The 22,939-nt window shown below is 37.4% G+C and overlaps 1 protein-coding gene across 13 annotated transcripts in view; it reads right to left on the bottom strand.

The window, feature by feature from the left end:
• USP49 (ubiquitin specific peptidase 49) overlaps positions 1-22,939 on the bottom strand; it is a 166,384-nt gene that overhangs the window by 96,578 nt on the left and 46,867 nt on the right. For 10 of the 13 annotated variants that reach the window (XM_056818218.1, XM_056818217.1, XM_056818214.1 and 7 more), the window contains one exon: positions 2,552-2,611. The gene's annotated coding sequence lies outside the window, so the exon portion shown is untranslated. Of the gene's footprint in view, positions 1-2,551; positions 2,612-13,812; positions 13,876-22,939 lie in introns of those variants that run through there. The other 3 variants (XM_056818221.1, XM_056818224.1, XM_056818225.1) reach the window with 1 other exon arrangement.

A 22,939-nucleotide genomic window follows, 5' to 3' on the forward strand; every position in this document is an offset into this window, starting at 1 on the left:
CTAGGCTGGCTCTCCCTCTACTATCATTACTCAGTAAGCTTTCCTCCTTTGAAGTTCATTCAATTCATATTTGCCATTCAATCAAAATTCTAGTAGCTATTATCTACCCACCTCTGGGACATTTCCTTCTGCAATGAGGTCATCTTTCTTCCTTCTTTAGCTCCTGTCCTTATTCTAAGGAAGTTGTAACATATATTAATGTACCCTCAAACAACTTAACTTCCCAGTTCCTCAATTTACTCATTTCCTTTGTCCAGGACTCTTCCACTCCACCTGAGATAGTCACACAGTGAATCTTGTTATCAACTACAATTGTGTTCCACTTCCTTGCTTGTGAACTCTGAAATTCCTTTAACTGATCTCTTTAGTAATTCCTATCTTTTCTTCTGTATAACATTCCTTAACCCTGTTTGTTGGCCATCAACCTTACACTAGCTGTGCTCCCCCATCTTGACCCTTTCTTTGGTGAACCAATTCATCTCTATACTATCTCCTCAGTTCATGTCCCTGTATCTAGCTCAGATGGTAGGATTCTTGATCTCAGGGTCAAGGGTTCGAGCCCCACATTGTGGGGAGCCATCATCTAGCATGGTGGCACTCCCAGGGGTCAGTGTCCAGAGTGGCCAGAGTTCAATCCTCAGACTCTGTGCAGTTGTGTGTGGTGCACAGCTCTGTGTCGAGGCCTACTATTACACTGAACCCCTTTTCCCTTAATTAAAGAGTGATTTTGACTATTCTGTGTCTTTTCCCAGTCAACACTAGTTACCCCCAATGATCTTTTAATTGCAAAAATCTAATGGTCTCTTCTCAGTCCTCCTCTTTCCTGGTCTTTCTGCAGCTTTAGACACTGTAGATCATCCTCTGTTCCTTGGTACTCTCTTCTCTACAGTTTTTTGTGTCACTGTTCTTTCCCACATGTCTGACTGCTCCTCCTCATGATTTCTGCTGGACCTTTGTCCAGATTGTACTTGCTGATCATGAGTGTGCCCCAAAGTTGTCCTGGATCATCTTCTCTGTTCTCTGTATATACTATTTCACTTGGTAATTTCATCAGCTCCCATGAATTCAATGATCATCTCTAAACTGATAACTCTCAGATCTACTTATCTCATTTAGAATTCCCAATTACCTATCAGGAATCTGGGATTGAATGTCCTATAGATATTTTATGGTAAACATTTGCTCCAAACTGAATTATCTTCTTCCCCAAACCCTCTAATTTCCTTATTATTTTTAAAAAATTATCTCTTCTCTCAGTCATCTTGCAAATGTAATCCCAAACTCCCCCCCTTACTCTATCCTACCCTTCATATCCAAACAATTGCTAAATCCTGTTGATTGATTCTACCTTCATCACATCTCACAAATTGGCTCCCTTCTTTCCTCTGATACTGCCACCAACCTGGTGCAGGCTCTTATCACCTCCCTCTTGGACTCTTCCTATATACCTAACCTGCTAGATAGTTCTCTTGCCTCAAGTTTTTTCTCACTCCAATCCATCTGCTACTCTGTGCTCAAACTGATTTTCCTAAAGTGCAAGTCTGACCAAATCACACCCCTATTCATTAAACTCCAGTGGCTCCCTATTACCTACAGTATCAAATATAAATACTCCTGTCATTTAAAGCTCTTCAAAATAAAGGGGCCTCTTTTTATCTTTTTAGTCTTCTTACTCCTTCTTCCCCTCCACATAATCTATGAATCAGGGACACTAGCCTCCTTGGCATTCTAAGACACCCCACCCCTTAATTTTTAAAGGCTTTTACTCCCATCTAGAACTCTCCCTCCTCACTTCTTGGCTTCCTTTGTTTCTTGCAAATATAAACTAACATTTAATCATCTTCAAGAACCCTTTCCTAAGGCTTTTTTAAATCTTAGTATCTTCCCTGAGAGATGGATAATCTCCAATTTATCCTGTATATATCTTGTCTGTACATAGTTGGTTGTGTGTTGTTTCCTCCATTAAGACTGTTAGCTCCCTGAAAGCAAAGACTGTTCTTTTGTCTTTGAAGCCACAGCAGTTAGCACAGTGCATGACAAATAGAAGATGTGTAACAAATACTTTTGAATAGACCCAAATCTCCTTCCTGGCTATGAATATCTCTCATCAGCCTAACTTAATCTATATCATTTAAATCTTGGAGTAGGAAAGCATGAGAAGATGGGGATACATAGATTAGTATAAGAAGGTGATTAGTATGAGTGTATGTGTGGGAGTATTCAATAATTAATTCATTTTTTGAGACAACCCAAGCCATTTCTTTGATAGACATATATTGTTCTTTCTTTAGAATTTTCTGTCTTAGAATTGATGGTAGATATCAGTTCCAAGGCAGAAGAATGATAACTTTTAGGCAAGTGGTATAAACCTAGGGTCACACAGCTAGGAAATGGCCTAGCTCTCCATCCACTGAACCACCTATATGTCCACAGACACATATTCTTAACTGGGAAGTTTTTCTGATTTCTTAAAAAAAAAGTGTATATATATATATATATATATACACACACACACACACACACATATAAAATATAGAGGCAAGTTTCTTACCCATCTTCATTTTCTTCCATATTATTCTAAAGATTCATTAGACTTCTTTTAATCCACAACCTAGAAAGAAACACAACTTCTAAGTTTGAGCTGATATATTTCAACAAAGATGAAAAGCAATTTTATATATTTTTTCCATTTAAAAAAATGATTTCAGTTTCACAGTACAAAAATTGAGTTAACCCTCCCATACATCATCAAAATTAAAGTGCTACTCTAATGAGATAAAACAATGGATTCCTCACAAATTTAGGTGCTTTTATGGAATTTAAGTCAACAAATATCTTTGGTATTCCTCTCTGAAGACAGAGTAGTCCTTAAGGGTTAAAGATTTATTTTCTTGATTATAGGATTATTGATTTAGATAGCTGGAGTTTCGAGATTATGTAATTTAACCTCATCATTCTACAAATGAAGTATTCTTTGGCTGAATCCAGTGCTCACATTTCCATGCATGAAAAGGACCACTACATTTGTTGTATAAGATCTCAAAAATTGTTTACTATCATTTTATTTCCTGACTTGTGTTGACTGTCAAAAAAAAAATTTCTCACCAGTTAAACTGCTTAGGCAACATTAAATACATTATCAAGTGAAAGGCAACATAAGTTCTATCTTTTAGGTTCTTCACCAATGTGGCTCAGCAATATACCATAACTATGAAGGAACTAGAAATGGTTAATTTTAGGTAAAAAAACACACTTGTTACAGATCCAAATATATAGTAGTCTCTCGGTGATCGAGAATGACTATTGTCTTTGTGCAGTTTCATCTACGGTGTACCCTCATGTGGCTTTGGAGTCCAAAGGCCAAGGCGCAAATTTTGTGGCACATGGGGCATGGGACTCCAGTTGTTATGGGAGGTGCGGTTGTGGCCTGGTGTCGGCGTTCACGCGCAGCGGCAAGACGTCGATGTTGCTCATCTTCAAAGGTGATGGCGGCATGGTTAATGTGGGTTCGCCAGCTGCTTCTGTTAGAGGCAGCGAGTTCTAGTTGCTTTGGTGTAATGCCAGCCCACTTCAAGTATGACTTTAGCTGATCCTTGAATCTTTTCTTTGGTCAGCCTTGTTTCCTGAGTCCAGCTGACAGTTCACCGTAGAATACCTGTCTTGGTATTCGCTGTGGGTCCATGCGGATGATGTGTCCAGACCATTATAGCTGGGTTTTGAGGACCATGACTTCGATGCTGGTGGAGTTGGCTCTGTCGAGGACTTCCTGGTTGGTGATTCGGTCCTGCCATTGGATCCTCATGATTGACTGGAGGGAGCATTGGTGGAATTGCTCCAGCTGTTTCATGTGCTTCCAGTACAGTGTCCATGTCTCACAACCGTACAGGAGCGAGCTGAGGACCACTGCATTATACACTTTGTACTTGAAGGTGTTGACGTTAGAAAGCTGCGTGCCATTGATTGTAATGCACTGCTGGTTAGTTGGCCTCCCTGGTGCAGGTTGGAACGGCACCTCTGTTTTGCTGAAGCTGATAGTCAGGCCAAACAGTTTTGTTGCGGTGGAGAACCTGTGCACAATGGTTTGGAGATTATTTTCTTGGAGGGCCATGAGAGCACAGTCATCTGCGAAGAGAGCTTCCAGGATGAGTCTCTCTGTTGTCTTTGTTTTTGCAGTCAGGCGGCGAAGGTCAAATAGTGAGCCATCCAGTCGGTATTTGATGTAGACGCCCAGGTCTAGATCCATCACAGCATGTCATAATACTTGGGTGAAAAATAGGTTGAATAGTACCGGAGCAAGGACATAGCCTTGTTTCACGCCATTGGAGATGTTGAAGCGATCGGAAGTCTCTCCATCAGATAGGACTTCCCCTGTCATGTCGACATGAAAGAGCTGGATCAGTTTGACAAATTTTGCTGGGCAACCAAGCTTGCTGAGGATCACCCACAATGTGTCCCTGTTCACTGTGTCGAACGCCTTTGTCAGGTCTATGAAGACAATGTAGAGACTCAGGTTCTGCTCAAGGCATTTTTCCTGCATTTGCCTCACCATGAAGACCATGCCGATGGTGCTGCGATCTGGTCAGAAGCCACATTGTGATTCAGACAGGTTCTGCTCTGAAACAGATGACAGGAGTCTGTTGAGTATAACACGGGCGAGGATCTTTCCAGCAGTGGAGAGTAGTGAGATGCCTCTGTAGTTGTCACAGGCTGCTCGTGAGCCTTTGTTCTTGTATAGGGCTATGATGGAGGCATCTCTGAGTTCTGGGGGCATGTCTTCCTCTTCCCATATGCTGGTCAGTACTATGTGCACCCAGACAGTTCGCGCATTTTACAATGTGAGTTGTCTTAGAGATCCATCTTATTTGCAAACATTCCAGTCCTGCCTGGACAACAAGCTGTCTGCCAAGGGACCACTCACTGGAAGCTCAACCGAGAAATGGAACCAGTTCAGAGATGCAGTGAAGAAAACATCAAAGGCAGTCCTAGGCCCAAAACAATACAACCACCAGGACTGGCTCGACGAGAACAACACTATTATTGAAGACCTATTGAGCGAGAAGAACAAAGCCTTTATGGAGTGGCAAAATTACCCAAACTCTGCTCCTAAAAAGGACAGATGCAAGTCTCTCCAAGCCACGGCGCAGCGTGAGATCAGGAAGTCGCAAGACTGATGGTGGGAAAACAAGGCAGGAGAAATCCAGCGGTTTGCTGATATGAAAAACTACAAACAATTTTTCAGTGCCCTCAAGACTGTCTATAGACCATCAAAACCCACCACCACTCCCTTGCTATCCTCTGATGGTGACACTCTCATAAAAGATAAAAAAGGCATCAGCAACAGGTGGAAAGAACACTTCAGTCAGCTTCTCAATCGACCCTCTTCAGTCGACCAAAGTGCCCTTGACCAGATCCCCCAAAACCACACCATTAACAACTTGGCATCCCTCCTTCAATAGAGGAAGTCCAAAAAGCCATTAAACAAATGAGTACAGGCAAGGCACCTGGTAAAGACGGGATCCCAACCGAGGTGTACAAGGCCTTAAATGGAAAGGAGCTCCAGGCATTCCACATAGATCCAAATATAGATTAGTCAAAAATATCCTAATGGATGTAGAGTTAAATTGGAAGCAACCGCATTTCAGACTTTTTATACCTTTCCTGGGTCAAGATTCAGCAAAACCTGAGTCTAGAGCAGTGGTTCTCAACTTTTCTAATGCCGTGACCCCACAATACAGTTCATCATGTTGCAGTGATCCCAAACCAAAAAATTATTTTGGTGGCTACTTCAAAACTGTAATTTTGCTACAGTTATGATTCAGAATGTAAATACCTGATATGCATTATGTATTCTCATTGCTACAAATTGAGAGGTTGAGAATCGCTGGTCTAGAGGCAAGCAACTCAAAATGTACTGCTTAATTTAGACAACTAAATTATCATAAATTATGAATGTAAGTCCCAAGTTCATATAATAAATATTGCTTCAATAGTAAAAAGATTCAAGTGCAACTATAGTACAGTGAATAGAGAGCTAGGTCTGGGAGTCAGAAGAAGCTGAATTCAAATTTGGCTTAGAAACTTCCAAGCTGTATGACCCTGGGCAAGTCACTTAACCCTGATTGCTTACCCCATGACTTTTTGTCTTAAGAGTTGTAACTGGGGGTAGCTGGGTGGCTCAGTGGATTGAGAGTCAGGCCTAGAGATGGGAGGTCCTGGGTTCAAATCTGACCTCAGAGACTTCCCAGCTGGGTGACCCTGGGCAAGTCACTTAACCCCCATTGCCTAGCCTTGCCACTCTTCTGCCTTGGAGCCAATACACAGTATTGACTCCAAGACAGAAGGTAAGGGTTTAAAAAAAAACAGTTGTTACTAAGACAGAAAGAAGAGTTTTAAAAATACATGTATGTATGTATGTATGTTCTGAGAGAAAGAGAAGAAGAGTTCAATGCCAAGGATACTGGAAACTAGCTGGCCACTAATTTGCCATTTGTCCCTGGGCAAGGCACTTTATTTCACTGGATGTCATTTTTCTTCTCCATCATATGAAAAGATTAGATTAGATAATATCTAAGGTTCCTGCAAAATCTGACATTATACAATTTAAAATATTTTTTAGAGTATGAACACTGAATCTCAGTAGTTTTTCCTTTTACCCCAAGGATATAACTTTCAAATTCTGTTTAATAGGAAGTTCAAAGTAGATTTTATTAGGCCAAAGTCTATGTTGTTCTCATTTTGGGGAATCTCTCAAGACAAAATCTTAATGAGTAAGAACAAGGTCCAATTTTATGTCAAAAGGTGGTAAGTTAGGGAGGTGGAGTCAATATGGCAGTGTAGAGGCAACAAAAATTCAGACCTCTGAAAACCCTTCCTTACGAATTATACACCAAATGCTCCTAAAGGACTGAAAACCAAACCTAACAACAGGACAGAGATAAGGAACCCTCCTGCTGGAATCAACTTAAAAGGTACACCCCCAAAAGCCTGAATTCGAGAACACTCGAGTTTAAGGGAAAGGAAGAAGGAAGGTCCCAGGACCCCTCCCCCACCTAGAGTGCTGAGCCTCTAGTAGTGGCTAAAATCTCTCAGTGGGCAAGGGCACTAGTCTGGAGGGAGTACCTTGCGGGCAAAGCTGTGCCAGGCTTAGGGCTCTGAACACAGGTGGTGGGGAAGCAGTTGGAGAAGTGCAGAGGAGCCTAGACACTCTATATTTCCCCCCACCCTTCCTGAGGTTTTGGGCTTCATGGAACATCTAGCTCTACAAGTTCCACTCAGCTGGACTTAATCTCATTAAGCCTTCAGAGAGCAGGGAAGCTCAAGCTCCAACACCCCTCTCCCACAGACTGTTCTGAGAGCCTTGCTAAGCTCCAAGGATGAAGGCTGACAGAAAAGCCCGAAACCACAGATCCAAAACATAATGAGAGGAGCAAGAGTGCAGGCAACTACAGGGGGACAAGAAGGGGGCAAATATGAGCAAAGATCAGAAAAAGAAAAAAGAAATTATCATCAACAGTTTCTATCCAGGCAATGAACAAAGAGTATATGTAACAGAGGAGGATGAGGGAACACCAAGCAAAAACACAGAAACTCCAGTGAATTGCACACAGTCTTTGGAAGAACTCAAAATACAATTCAAAATACAATTAAGAGAGGCTGAAGGCACCTGGGAAAAGAACTTAAAAAGCAAGATAAGTCATCTGGAAACAGAAAATAGTGTCCTGAAAGCCAAAATTAATAAGCTTGAAAATGAGACAAAGGAGATGAAAGAACATAAGGAGATGGATGACCTAAAAGCCAGGGATGAAATTCAGTCATTAAAAACCAGAATACAACAATTAGAAGCAAGTGACTTCACAAGGCAGCAAGAAACTATAAAACAAAATCAAAAGAATGAGAAAATTGAAGAAAATATGAAACATCTCATTCACAAAACAGAAGATTTAGAAAATCGTTCCAGGAGAAAACTTAAGAATCATTGGTCTACCAGAAGACCATGGCAAAAGAAAAAGCCTAGACATCATCCTACAAGAAATTATCCAAGAAAAATGGCCCAATATTCTAGAACAAGAGGGAAAAGTGGAGATTGAAAGAACCCACAGATCACCTCCTGTACTTAATTCTGAACTTGACAATGGCCAGAAATGTTATAGCCAAATTAAGGAACTATCAGACCAAGTAAAAAATATTAAAAGCCGCTAATAAAAAGTCATTGAGATACCATGGAACTACAGTGAGGATAACAAAGGATCTGGCTGCATCTACACTGAAGGTCTGAAAGGCATGGAATATGATATTCTGGAAAGCAAGGGAACTAGGTATACCACCAAGAATCAACTACCCTGCAAAACTGACTATATACTTACAGGGGAAAGTATGGTCATTTAATAAAATGGAAGAATTAGAAGCATTTGTAAAGAAAAGACCAGACCTGAACAGAAAATTTGATGCCCAAACACAGAACTCAAGAGAATCATCAAAAGGTAATTAAGAAAGGGGGAAAACAAAAACAAAAACAAAACAAAAAATAAACAAACTTTTATTGAGGGACCCAATAAGTTAAAATGACATGTATCCCTACAAGAAAAGAGGATATTGGTAACTCTTAAAAATTGTTATTATCACCTGAATAGCTAGAAGAATTATACATAAAGGAAACAGTGACAAACTGTATAGAATAAAATGCCAAGACATGAATATGTATATAGACATATGTATGCATAAATATACACACATATATATATATATACACAACTAAAGTTTTTAAAAAGAGGTTAATAGTAAGAGAAATGGGAAAAGAAACAAAATGGGGTAAATTTATATGTCACAAAGAAGCACATGGCGGAGGGGGGAGAACATCAATACACTGGAAGGGTAAAGAGGTTGGAGATAGGAAATACTCAACTCTTACATGCATTGAAATTGACTCAAAGAGGGAAGAACAATCAAATACATTGGGGTAGAGAATTTATTTGCACTCTATAGGGAAATAGAAGGGTAACAAACAGACTGGTCGGGAAAGAAGAAATACAGGGGAGGGGAGGAATAGTTTAAAAAGACTGTAAAGAAAATAAGAGGGGAATAAGAAGGGATGGGGGCAGAAAGGGAAATTAAAATAAGGGTGGGAATTAGGGGGACCAATTTAAAACAAAACACTGGCATAGAAGGAAGTACTGAAAGAAGAAAGTCCAGGATTAGGAGTGGAAATCAAAATGCTGGGAAATACACAGCTGGTAATCATAACTCTGAATGTGAATGGCATAAACTCACCCATAAAACACAAGCGAATAGCAGAGTTGGTTAGAAAGCAAAACCCTACCATATGCTGTCTACAAGATATACACATGAGGAAGGTAGACACACATAGGGTAAAAATAAGAGGATGGAGCCAAATCTATTGGGCATCAACTGATAAAAAGAAGGCAGGAGTCTCAATCATAATATCTGACAAAGCCAAAGTAAAAACAGATCTAGTCAAAAGAGATAGGGAAGGTCCTATAAACATCCTATATAAAACATCCTATAAAAGGCAGCATGGACAATGAGGAAATTCAGTACTCAACATGTATGCACCAAATGGCATAGCATCCAAATTTCTAAAAGGAGAAATTAGTAGAGCTCAAGGATGATATAGATAGAAAAACTATACTAGTGGGAGACCTTAACCTTCCTCTATCAGAACTAGATAAATCAAACCAAAAAATAAATAAGAGTTAAGATGAGTGAATGAAATCTTAGAAAAATTAGAGTTAGTGGATATGTGGAGAAAAATAGGGACAAAAAGGAATACACCTTCTTTTCAGCAGCATATGGTACATTCACAAAGACTGACCATGTACTAGAGCATAAAAACATTGCAAACAAATGCAAAAGAGCAGAAATAATAAATGCAACCTTCTCAGACCACAATGCAATGAAAATAATAATAAGTAAGGGTACATGGAGAGGCAAATCAAAAATTAGTTGGAAATTAAACAATATGATTCACCAGAATCATTAGTTAAAGAACAAATCATAGAAACAATTAATAATATCTTTGAAGACAGTGACAATGATGAGACATCTTTTCAATATCTATGGGATACAGCCAAACCAGTTTTCAGGGGGAAATTTATATCCTTCAGTTCATATAGTAACAAATTAGGGGGGGCAGGTTAATAAATTGGGTATGCAAATTAAAAAACTAGAAAGTGAACAAATTAAAAATCCTCAGATAAAGACTAAATTAGAGATCCTAAAAATCAAAGGAGAAATTAATAAAATTGAAAGTCAAAGAACTATTGGTACTTTGAAAAAACAAATAATATAGACAAAGTACTAGTCAATCTAATTTAAAAAAGGAAAGAAGAAAACCAAATTGACAGTATCCAAGATGAAAAGGGAGACCTCATTTCTAATGAAGAAGAAATTAAGGCAATCATTAAAAATTATTATGTCCAATTATATGGCAATAAATATGGCAATCTAGGTAATGTGATTTAATAGTTAAAAAAATATATAAATTGCCTAAACTGACAGAGGAAGAAACAGAATACCTAAAAATCCCCATATCAGAAAAAAGAAATTGAACAAGCCATCAAAGAACTCTCCAAGAAAAAATCCCCAGGACCAGATGGATTCACAAATTAATTCTATCAAACATTCAAAGAACAATTAATCCCAATATTATACAAACTATTTGACAGAATAAGCAAAGAAGGAGTTCTACCAAATTCCTTTTACAATACAAATATGGTACTGATTCCAAAGCCAGGCAGGTCAAAAACAGAGAAAGAAAAACTAAAGTCCAATCAAATGAACATGGATGTAAAAATCTTAAATAGAATACTAGCAAAAAGACTCCAGCAAGTGATCACAAGGGTTATTCATTATGACCCGTAATGCTAGGATGGTTCAATATTCGTAAAACCATCCACATAATTGACCATATTAATAAGCAAACTGACAAAATCACTTGATTATCTCAATAGATGCAGAAAAATTATTTCACAAAATATAACACTCATTCCTTTGAAAATAATAGAAAGCATAGGAATAGAAGGGTCTTTCCTAAAAATAATAAACAGTATATATCTAAAACCATCAGCAAATATCATCTGCAATGGGAACAAACTAAAAGCCTTCCCAATAAGATCAGGAGTGAAACAAGAATGCCCATCACCTCTATTACTTAATATTGTATATAAACACTAGCAGTAGCAATTAGAGAAGAAAAAGAAATTGAAGGTATTAAAATAGGCAATGAGGAGACCAAGCTATCACTCTTTGATGATGATATGATGGTCTACTTAAAGAATCCTAGAGAATTAATTAAAAAGTTAGTAGAAATAATCAACAACTTTAGCAAAGTTGCAGGTTACAAAATAAACCCACATAAGTCATCAGAATTTCTATATATTTCCAACACATCTCAGCAGCAAGAATTAGAAATAGAAATTCCATTTTAAAATTACCCTAGACAACATAAAATACTTAGGAATCTATTTGCCGAGTCAAAAACAGGAACTATATGAACACAACTACAAAACACTCTCCACACAATTAATGTTAAATAGATGTTAAACAATTGGAAAAACATCAATTGCTCATGGGTAGGACAAGCTAACATAATAAAAATGACAATCCTACCCAAATTAATTTACTTATTTAATGCCATACCCATCAAACTACCAAAAAATTTTTTTACTGTATTAGAAGAAACCATAACAAATTTCATTTGGAAGAACAAAAGATCAAGGTTATCCAGGGAAATAATGAAAAAAATGCAAAGGAAGGAGGATTTGCAGTCCCAGATCTCAAACTATACTATAAAGCAGTGGTCATCAAAACAATTTGGTACTGGCTAAGAGACAGAAAGAAGGATCACTGGAATAGACTTGGGGTGAATGACTTTAGCAAGACAGTCTATGATAAGCCCAAAGATCCCAGCTTTGGGGACCAAAATCCACTATTTGATAAAAACTACTGGGAAAATTGGAAGGCAGTATGGGAGAGATTAGGTTTGGATCAACATCTCACACCCTACACCAAGATAAACTCAGAATGGGTGAATGACTTGAATATAAAGAAGGAAACTATAAGTAAATTGGGTGAACACAGAATAGTATACTTGTCAGATCTTTGGGAAAGGAAAGATTTTAAAACCAAAGAAGAGTTAGAAAAAAATCACAAAATGTAAAATAAATAACTTTGATTACATCAAATAAAAAGTTTTTGTATAAACAAAACCAATGCAACCAAAATTAGAAGCAACAAATTGGGAAACAATCTTCATAACAAAAAACTCTGACAAAGGTCTAATTACTCAAATTTATAAAGATCTAAATCAATTTTATAAAAAAAAATCAAGCCTTCTCCAATTGATAAATGGGCAAGGGACATGAATAGACAATTTTCAGTTAAAGAAATCAAAACTATTAATAAGCCCATGAAAAAGTGTTCTATATCTCTTATAATCAGAGAGATGCAAATCAAAACAACTCTGAGGTATCACCTCACACCTAGCAGATTGGCCAACATGACAGCAAATAATTGTAATGAATGCTGGAGGGGATGTGGCAAGGTTGGGACATTAATGCATTGCTGGTGGAGTTGTGAATTGAGCCAACCATTCTGGAGGGCAATTTGGAACTATGCCCAAAGGGCACTAAAGTACTCTCTGCCTTTTTATACAGCCATAGCACTGTTGAGTGTTGGATTGTACCTCAAAGAGATAATAAGGAAAAAGACCCGTACAAGAATATTCATAGCTGCACTCTTTGTGGTGGCAAAAAATTGGAAAATGAGGGGATGCCCTTCAATTGGGGAATGGCTGAACAAATTGTGGTATCTGTTGGTGATGGAATACTATTGTGCTCAAAGGAATAATAAAGTGGAGGAATTCCATGTGAACTGGAATGACCTCCAGGAATTGATGCAGAGCAAAAGGAGAACTAGGAGAACATTATATACAGAGACTGATACACTGTGGTACAATCGAATGTAATGGATTTGTCCATTAGTGGCAATGAGGTGATCCAGAACAACTTGGAAGGATTGACAAGAAAGAACACTATCCACATTCAGAGGAAAAACTGTGGGAGTAGAAACACTGAAGAAAAACAACTGCTTGATTACATGTGTCGAGGGGGATATGATTGAGGATGGAGACTCTAAATGAACATCCTAGTGCAAACATCAACAACATGGAAATAGGTTCTGATCAAGGACACATGTAATACCCAGTGGAATTGTGTGTTGACTATGGAAAGGGTGGGGAGAGGGGAGGGAGGGAAAGAATATGATTCTTGTAACCAAGGAATTCTGTTAGAAATTGACTAATTAAAAAAAAAACAGCAACAAACAAACAAAAAAACTATAAAACTTCTGACCAAATAACTTAATTATGCTTGAGAACCAATCATACCAAAAAATTATATGGAAGTCTTCAAGACTATTATCATGTCAGATTAAAATGTATTTTTACTTGCAATATCTATATTTAAAAGCAAATTTGTAACATTAAAAACATTCTTAATCCTGTTCTCACTTACCCTGGTATTTAAAACACTAAAACAATTGATCATTTAGGGGTGGAGGAAAAGGGAGAATTTATGCAGATGAAGAAATGAATGGGGCAGAGAGACACCAACTATGACCTTGGCCTAAGCATGACTTTTCCAGACACATAAGTGAGAAATCCATACAGAAGGTGCCATTGTTTAAATATAGAACCTGCCAAATACCATTCCATCACTTTTCATTGGTAATAAATTCACTAGAAGCAAGCCACAAAATTTTATGTTTACTCTCAGGTGAAATTTTCTTGCTGATTACCTCAACCATCAAGCTTGTCATCTGTTCACTGCAAGTAATCATTTTCAAGGCATGAACAGGTTAAAAAAAATCCATTCAGGAAACTTATACAACTTATACTCATTATGACCAAACAATGAAAATTATAATCACAGTGTGTATGGCTAAAAGGGCAGGCTAAAATTGCCCTTCTTTAGGAATTCCTCCAATACTAACCTAATTAAGTAAAGACAAATCAGTCTGGCTTAATTGATGGGCTGTATCTACATTTCATGCAATGTAGGTTAAATCAAATCCTTCAAGATAATATAGAAAATTAAAACTTAAAAGTTCATTGTTGATATGTAAGAAAATTAAGTGAACATTATGTGTTAGCTTTTTAAAAAAATAAAGCCTTACCTTCCAGCTTAAAAATCAGTACTATGTATTGGTTCTGAGGTAGAAGAGTGATAAGGGCTAGGCTATGGGGGTCAAGTGACTTGCCCAGGGTCACACAGCTAGGAAGTGTCTGAGGCCACATTTGAACCCAGGACCTCCCATCTCTAGGCCTGACTCTCAATCCACTGAGCCACCTAGCTGCCCCAACAGTATGTGTTCTCAAAAGACTTTGAGAAGATGCTTTTATGGGTATATGCCAACTGGGAGAATGACTTCATAAGAGAGATTATATGATGAGTAGAAAGAGCACTAGATTTTTGGGTCAAAAGACTTGATCTCAGTTCTGAATTATAACTGTTACTAGTCTTGCTTTTGTTATCTGTTATAAGAATGGGTTAGACTAAATGATTTCTAAGTTTCCTTCTAGTGCTAATGTCCTGTGATTTTGATATTATGTTTCCTTAGGAAGTCTAGTCTGCCTCAACTATAGTGTATTTTCAAATAAGGGTGAGTTTAGGATAAAGATTTCTGAAAGCTAGACAAGCTTTCAAACCCATCTTTCTCTGTCCTTCATAATCTATAATACTAATCAATAAAGTATTTATTACATGCAAGTGCTTGTGTGGTAAGTACTTGGGATTCAAAGACAAGTGCCGACAAGGAGCTTACATTATAACGGGAGGCAATACAAGTATACACAATCTACAAACAAACCAAATACATGGTAACCTTGAAAGTGATAGCACTAAGGAGTCAGGGAGGAGAAAGGGGAAAATCTTCTGCATCATGCAGAAGATGGTACTTGTAAATCATGGAGGAAACCTGGGGCTCCAGTAGGTGGACATATGATGTGAGCATTCCAGACAATGGGGGCAGCCAGTGAAAAGGTGCAGAGAAGGGAGATAGAGCGCCACATGAGCAAATGAACCAGAAGAGCTGAATCAGAGAGAACATGGAGGTGAGTAATAAGTTATAAAGGTAGGAATGGACCATGTTGAGAAGAACTTTAAAAATACAGTTTTTATTTAATTCTAGACACAATAGGAAACCAGTGAAATTTTAGAGTGGGAGGCAGGTTTCATAGTCAGAATTGTGCTTTAGAAAAATCATTTTGGTAAACTGGGGTCTCAAGGCAGAGAATGCAATTAGAAAGATAACTGCATGGGCATGAGATGATAAGGGCCTGACTTAGTAGTTAGCTGTGTGAAGAGAGAGATGGAGAATAGTTAAAGGCTACAAATGAGACCTGGCAAATGACCAATATGTGGGATAAGTCAGTGATGCAAGGATGACACAATCACTTGAGTTTTCTCTATCAAGGTTTAACAATTAACATTTAAAAGAAGCTTGTGGGAGGAGGGGACCCAGATGGCTGAGTAGAAGCAGGGAAAGCTTGAACCACCATGAGAATCCTCTGCAACCAATCTTAAAATAGCTCTTCAAAAGTTGAAAGGCAGGCAGAAAGAGTGGTTTATCCAGGTGACAGAGGAGCACAGCCAGCAGGGGGCTGCAACAAGGAGTACCTGAGCAGGCCAGCATCAAGCCCCTCCTTTCCCCCTAGGTTCTGAACCCTAGCTCAAACCAATGTCCTGTCCCTGAGACCCTTGCCTAAGCTAACAGCAGTGCAACCCCATGCACACCCTATAAAATTCAAAGCACCAACCCAAACCTGCAGTAAGGTTCAGAATCCCAAGAGGCGTCTGCCCAGCTCAACTAATCTGTGTAAGCCCAGGGCAGGGCCAGGAGCCCTAGTGCAAGCTTGTAGTAAAGACTTGAACTCCAGTGCTAGGCAGAATGCGCTGTAGAACTTAGGAGAAACTTTAAAAAATTAGAAAACAGTATGGCACAAACTAGGAATACACCAATATCTTACACCCTATGCCAAGATAAGGTCAAAATGGGTATATAATCTAGAAATAAAGAATGATACCATAACTAAATTAGGGGAACACAGAATAGTTTATTTGATAAATCTTTGGAGAAGGGAAGAATTTATGACCAAACAAGAAATTTTAGAGAGCATTACAAAACATAAAATGAATAATTTTTGTTATATTAAATTAAAAAGCCTTTGTATAAACAAAAGTAACATAACCAAGATTAGAAGGGAAACAACAAACTGGGGAAAAGTTTTATAACAAATTTCAGATAAATGTAAAATTTCTCAAATTTATAGAGAACTAAGTCAAATTTATAAGAATATAAGCCATTCCTCAATTGACAAATGTTCAAAGGATATGAACAAGAAATTTCCAGATGAACAAATCAATGCTATCAATAATCATATGAAAAATGTTCTGAAACATTCTTGATTAAAAAAATGCAAATTCAAACAACATTGAGGTACCACTGCATACCTGCCAGATTGACCAATATGACAGTAAAGTCATAAATGGTGGAGGGGATATGGCAAAATCGGGAGACTAATGTATTGTTGGTAGGGTTGTGAAATGATCCAGCCATTCTGGAAGGCAATTTGGAACTATGCCCAAAGGGCTATAAGACTGTACATACCCTTTGATTCAGTAATACCACTACTGGGTTTGTATATCAAAGAGATAATAAAAAAGGAGAAAGGATCTACTTGTACAAAAATACTTATAACAATTCTTTTTGTGGTGGCAAAGAATTAGAAATTGAGGAGATGTTCATCAATTGGGGAATGGCTGAACAAATTGTGGTATATGTTGGTGATGGAATACTACTGTGCTTTAAGAAGTGATAAGCAAGATGATTTCAGGAAAAGCTGGAAAGATCTGAAGGAACAGAGTGAAATAAGCAGAACCAGGAGAAGAACATGGTTCATAGTAACAGCAATATTATATGATGATCAACTGTGAACACCTGGCTATTCTCAGTAATATAAAGATCTGGGACAATCTCTAAAGACTTATGATGGGGAACACTGTCCACCTCCAGAGAAAGAACTGTTGGAGTTGGATGAATACAGATCAAAGCATACTATCTGTCTCTTCAGTGTATTAATGGTTATATTTTGAGGGTTTGGTTTTATACAAGTGTGCTCTTACAATAATAACTAATGTATCATTTTTGTAAAATCCAAGACTTAAAATTTTTTGAGAAAAAAAAATTTCAGGAAAAGAACCTTGCTAACTCCTTGAATCAAGAAAATGAACTGTTCGGATAAAGTGCCATAAAGAAACCTCCACTGCATCAGATGATTCAGAATGAACTTTGAAATGTAATTGATTGAACTGAAGGGGGTTGAACACATTTATTCTGAATGTAAACTCTTATGCCAAAGGAGACTGTTCCCTAATTGTTTTTTTGTCAATGCACCTAGCAAACATTGGTTTTGTTCTATCTCTCTTCTATTTCTCTCTTATTTATAACTACTGTAGTTTCCTCTTAGAAAGTGCAATATTGTATGCACCTGTAGCTAGAAGATCTTTAGAGGTATAATCTAGTCATGTTAAATGATTCATTGGGGAGACTAGTCTCCCAAAGAATCACAGGGGGATTGTGAAGAGTTAATCAAGCTTCCTTTTTTCTATCAATCAGGAATTTTTAATTTAATCATTCAAAAACGTAAACACCCCTACTTAACACTAAGTAAGAGAGTTTGCAAGTCACTTACTACTGTGGGTGACAACTCCAAAGGCCACTGCCCTGCCCCTGGGCAGTGCTAGGCAAATTGAAAGACTGCAATTGGTTCCCATAAAGTAGAGGAAGGGACAGGAAATGTCGTGAAAAAAAGGACTATTAAAAGTTCTGAACTTCCTGTCAAGGAACCTTGGATGTTGAACCTTGGACTTTGGCTCTTGGACTGCTTCTTGAAGGATTGCTTCTGGATCTTCTCCTTTTGATTTCAGTGCTGGAGGACTTTACCTTGGGACTTGGCCTTCAGTCTTCTCCTTTGGAATTTGTCTTGGGTGGGTGAATAGCTGGCCTTCCTTTCCTGGCTTCTGGAGATCCCTGCTGTGGCTTTGGAGGAGGCTACATTGGTGGAACTCTAGCTAAAGATACCATTGGACGTTTGGAAGTCCCTGTGGGGCTGACCCTCACTTCACCAGAGAAGGGCTAGTAGGCTTGTTAAAAGCTGTCTCTTTAGGTACCTTTTTCCATTTTCACCTCTTTGTAAATAAAGCTACTAAAAGTCATTTTGACTCAAGTTATAATATTTTTAAATTGGCAACCACAATATTACTTTAGAATTCTCATATTTAACATAAAACCTAAATTTAATTCCTTATACCAAGAAAGGAGTATGTTTTTCATGATAATAAAAATTAAAATTGAAAAAAATAAAAGAAGCTTGGAATATTTTCTGCACCATCCACTTATTTTTGGCCTAGCCAATTCTGAAGAATGCACAACAAAGTGGTACAGAGGATAAAGCACCTGGCCTGTAGTCAGGATGACTCAGGTTGAATCCAGCTTCAGATACTTGCTAGCTATGTGACCCTGGGCAAGTCACATAATTCCTATTTGCCTTCATTCTTCATCTGTAAAATGGAGACACACTGGAGAAGGAAATGACAAATCACTCTAATATATTTGCTCCAAAAAATGTAGAATTGGACATGGCTGAATAATATTACAAAATTTTAGAAGGCAGCTAGATTGTTCAGTGGTTAGATTACCAGTTGTGGAGTCAGGAAGACATGAGTTCATGAGATCAATTTGACCTCAGACACTTACTACCTATGTGACCTTGTTGGGCATGTCACTTGAAGGAAATGGCAAGTTACTCCAGTATCTTTTCCAAGAAAACTCCCATGGACAATAAAGGCATTGGAAGAGTAAAAATGAATAAATACTCCTAATACTTAAAACGGGATTTTTAAATAATAAATCCAAAGAGAGGGAAAAGAAAAAATGGTTCTTTCAGTCAAGTGAACAGAGTAGAGAGAGCCAGAGACTCACACCTGCAGCACTTTACCAAAAGCACAAGCTCTGAAAAAAAGAGTCTTGCAACATGGAATTCAGCCAAATTTATCTCCTAAGCATCCTTATGTAAAATGAGGATGTAACTTAAAAGGATGCTGGGAATGTAGCTCAGGTGTTACAAATTTTCCATTTGCACAGCATGTCCACAGGGTCATGAAGAGTTAGATACAACTGAATGACTGAACAACAAATGAGTATAAATAAAAAATAAGTAATGACTATCCAAAGAAGTTGTATGTGCCTTTCTTGTATTGGCACAGAGTAGAAATTCCTTTCTTTCATCCTACTAGATTCACTGCTTTTAACCAGAGACTTGAGGCTAATAGGTCTGCTTTGATTGGGCAATAAATATATAAGCATTATATTTATCTTTAAGTTGTTATGATTTGGGGGGGGGGATTAAGTAGGAAACAGTATCTAATGAATTCAAATACTCAGTATCCTATAAAACAAAAGGAAAAAAAAACAAACAAACTCAGAAACAAACCCTAAACCTAATCATTTGTAAATAAATTACCTATGCTTAAATAAAAATTCAACTCTTAGATATACACTCAGGGGCCACAAGTTGCATAGATAAGAGAGAATTAAATTAAAAGTTGGATTCTAGTCCTGGCAAAGAGCTAAGAGCTACATGACCTTGGACTGGGCATCTGACCTCTAGGGTCCTAAAACTGTTTTCTATAAAACAGGATTTTAGCCTGGATACATTGTCTCATACATAAGATGTCTTCACATCTATGTTTGTTGCCTGAATACATTTATAAGATTCCTTCCAGCTTTTAACATCCCATTTTACATAGTACTTAGTAGCTAACAAAAGCAAAAAAGAATTTTAGCAATAGGTAATTTTCCTGAAACCTGGGAAAAGGTAAAGGCAAATATGACAATGAAATGAATGATCATAGAGATGATCAATGTTCCATGTAGCAGAGATAGGCAATTTATAATGCAGTGGAACATCTGAGGAAGCTTGTAGCGCCATACTATGTTATACACCATTCCTTTTCCCCTTTTCTCCTTTCCTTTTTCTCCTTTTTTTCTTACCTGTCTGGATGCCTTAGATCAGCTACTGACACCCAATGACAATGCTTATGTCAAGGATGGAAAAAAAAAAATTAAAGGGCCCTTTTCTGGAACATTTAGTTCAGAATAATTTTTAAATTGTTATAATCAAAAGCAGGTCAATCTATCCATCTGGAATTAAATTCAGGACACCCTCATAATCCAAGAATAATTGGTGCTATACTGGGTTTATACCCCAAAGAGATAATAAGGGAAAAGACCCGTACAAGAATATTCATAGTTGCACTCTTTGTGGTGGCAAAAAATTGGAAAATGAGGGGATGCCTTTCAATCAGGGAATGGCTGAACAAATTGCAGTATATGTTGGTGATGGAATACTATTGTGCTCAAAGGAATAATAAAGTGGAGGAATTCCATGTGAACTGGAATGACCTCCAAGAATTGATGCAGAGTGAGAGGAGCAGAACCAGGAGAACATTACACACAGAGACTGATACACTGTGGTACAATTGAATGTAATGGACTTCTCCATTAGTGGCAATGCAGTGATCCTGAACTCAGAGGGATCTACAAGAAAAAATACTATCCACATTCAGAGGAAAAACTGTGGGAGTAGAAACACTGAAGAAAACAACTGCTTGATCACATGGATAGAGGGGGATATGATTAGGGATGTAGACTCTAAATGATCATCCTAGTGCAAACATCAACAACATGGAAATAGGTTCTGATCAAGGACACATGTAATACCCAGTGGAATTGTGTGTTGACTATGGAAAGGGTGGGGAGAGGGGAGGGAGGGAAAGAATATGATTCTTGTAACCAAGGAATTCTGTTAGAAATTGACTAAATAAAATTAAAAAAAAGAATAACTGATGCTAGAATATGTTTTAACACTGATATTTCTTATCTTAAAACATATTTCATTGCAAAAAGTGGCTTTTTTAAGTTTTAACAAGACTTTTATCTTGAAAAGTGAAAAAAAAATAGTTAAAATAAGCCATTTTGTAGCTAGAGAATTTAGGATATAATTGCAATTATGAGTTAGTTCTTAGAAAGAATGCATTAAGCAATGACTGTTTTCTCACAAAATTGTAAGAAAGCATGAAACAATCCTTTTGTACTGACTTTCATTGTATCATCAGATGATGGTCATTGTTGCAAAAAAATATGAGGGTTTACTTCTTTCATTTTCTTTTTTTCCTTTTTTTAAAGCACTAAGACTTAAAAAAAAATTTTTTTTAATTCCAAATTTCCCCTCCCTGCTACTCAAAGACAAGAAAATCAAATCCTATTACAAATATGGATAGTCATACAAAACAAATATCCATATTAGCCATGTTTAAAAAAAATTTTTTTTTTAAAACCCTTACCTTCTGTCTTGGAATCAACACTGTGTATTAGTTCCAAGGCAGAAGATTGGTGAGGGCTAGGTAATGGGGGTCAAATGACTTGTCCAGGGTCACACAGCTGGGAAGTTTCTGAGGCCAGATTTGAACCTAGAACCTCCCATCTCTAGGCCTGGCTCTCAATCCACTCAGCTACCCAATTTCCCCCTCAGCTAGCATTTTTTATCATGAGTCCTTTGGCAAACTGGGTTTTCTTGACAAAAATTCTGAAGTGGTTTGCTATTTCCTTCTCCAGCTCATTTTACAGATGAGGATCTGAGGCAAATAGGGTTAAGTGACTTGAGTCACATAATTAAGCGTCTAAAGCTAGAATTGAACTTAGAAAGAAGAATCTTCCTGACTCCAAGCCCAACACTCTGTCCACTGCACCACCTCACTCCCCAGTTAAATGATATAATCTTGGCCAAATCACTTAGCCTCTCTGGGACAGTTTCCTCATCCTTAAAATGAGGGGACTGGGTTAAATAGCTTTAAAGATCCCTTCTAGGCCAAGTTAATGATAAGATTCAATGCCATAGTATTTATAATGGCTAAAAAATCCTCATTCCTCATTCCTTGGTCAATATATTGACAACTAGTCTTTCTAAAATAAACCAGACTGGTTTTCAAACCACAAATATAGTATTGGCACTGAGTTTGTACTTGAAGAGTCCATGGATACCTCCATACCATACTGGGGAGAACTTAAGATAGCATGGTTCATAAAATCAAACAAAAAAGGTTGTGACTATAGGGGAGAAATGTGGTTGTAGCAAAAAAATTCTTTTCTGAAAGAGGTATCTGTACAAATCTTTGTATTAATCCACTTCATTATATATTTATATATATTATATATATATGTATATATGTATATATAATACAACAGGTAAACATACAAGAATAATGGTATATGTCCAAGTTTAAACTGAGGTATAAATACTGTCCTGACAAAGATGAACTAGACAACCCCACTCTTTATATTAGATTCTAATGCCCTGATGTAAAAAGTCTAAAATCACCTCAAATGATAAATGATGATCATACTTTGATTATTTTCACAGAAGAGAATGTGCTAGTTCTACTTGCTATGGAACAAATTTCAGGTGCAATGGCAGAGAAAAGAACGGGTATATGCATCTTTTTATAAACTAGAGCTAGAGGCTGCAGTACTTTTTATTTATCTAAATGCATGTTTTCTGGTATTCTAATTTTAAAAGAGAGAAAATTTTTAAAAAAGAAACCAGTATAATGCTAAAAAATAAAAAATAATTTTTCTGAAATTACCTTGGGAGTCTTAATGAGAGATATAACCAAGAAAGACAAAATAAAGGGCCAAGAACATATCCTTGGAGAAAAAAATCATGAGGAGGGGTCATAAAGATCCAGCAAAGGAAAATGAAAAGGAGTAAATGAGAACTGGGAGATAGTAGTATTTAGAGAGACAG

This window comes from Monodelphis domestica, chromosome 2 (genome assembly GCF_027887165.1).
Source record: "Monodelphis domestica isolate mMonDom1 chromosome 2, mMonDom1.pri, whole genome shotgun sequence".
Classification (NCBI taxonomy): Eukaryota; Metazoa; Chordata; class Mammalia; order Didelphimorphia; family Didelphidae; genus Monodelphis; species Monodelphis domestica.